We start from the raw sequence: 1081 nt of genomic DNA on the forward strand, positions 1-1081 counted from the left end.
ATGTGTTATATAAGTATATACTGTATTTTGTTTATATTTTAACTGTTTATTATTGTATTTTGTAGATTTTACTGTACTTTGATGAGTTCTGTGTTTGTGTTTTATATATTTGTTGTAGCTTAATAGCACAATAGATACTAAAAACAATAAATATATCATATGATGTTCATATTCATTCATTCATTTTCCTTCAGCTTAGTCCCTTTATTAATCAGGAGTCGCCACAGCGGAATGAACCAACAACTATTCCAGCATATGTTTTACACAGCGGATGCCCTTCCAGCTGCAACCCAGTACTGGGAAACACCCATACACACTCATACACTACGGCCAATATAGTTGATCAATTCCCCTATAGCGCATGTGTTTGGATTGTGGGGGAAACCGGAGCACCCGGAGGAAACCAACACAGGGAGAACATGCAAACTCCACATGGAAATGCCAACTGACCCAGCCTGGACTTGAACCAGCAACCTTCTTGCTGTGAGGCCACAGTGCTAACCACTGAGCCACCGTCCCGCCCCATGGTTTAAAATTAAATCTATAAATTTTTAGCATTTATAATTAACAAAGAATGAACCATAACTCAAGGTTTTGAATGTATTGGTGTATGTAGAATAACTAAAATCATGTTATTTATTCTTATTTTATACTTAAAATAAATATGCATTAAATAAAAGCAAACATTAAACGCATTCATAACCTTTACTCTGACAGAAGAAGGTATATTTGTAATATTATATGTTATGTGTTATATGGGTGCACAGAAATCTTTTAAATCAGTAATTTATTTATTTTTTCTGGCAAGACGGTTTAGAATCAAAATTAAGAAATTTAAAAAATGATTAATTTATTAAAATGAATAAAAATATTGACTATTATTTATCCTTTTCATTTGATATTTATCTCTAAATAAAAATTCTGGCAAGAAGACAATATATTATTCATGATTTAGAATTAAAATGGATATATTATATTAAAATATTAATATATTTATCCTTTTCATTTTATATACTTGTGTAAATAAAATGTATTTTTTTTTGGGGGGGGGGGGGGCAGGGAAACATTGTATTATTGATGG

This window comes from Danio aesculapii, chromosome 17, assembly GCF_903798145.1.
Source record: "Danio aesculapii chromosome 17, fDanAes4.1, whole genome shotgun sequence".
Taxonomy (NCBI): domain Eukaryota; kingdom Metazoa; phylum Chordata; class Actinopteri; order Cypriniformes; family Danionidae; genus Danio; species Danio aesculapii.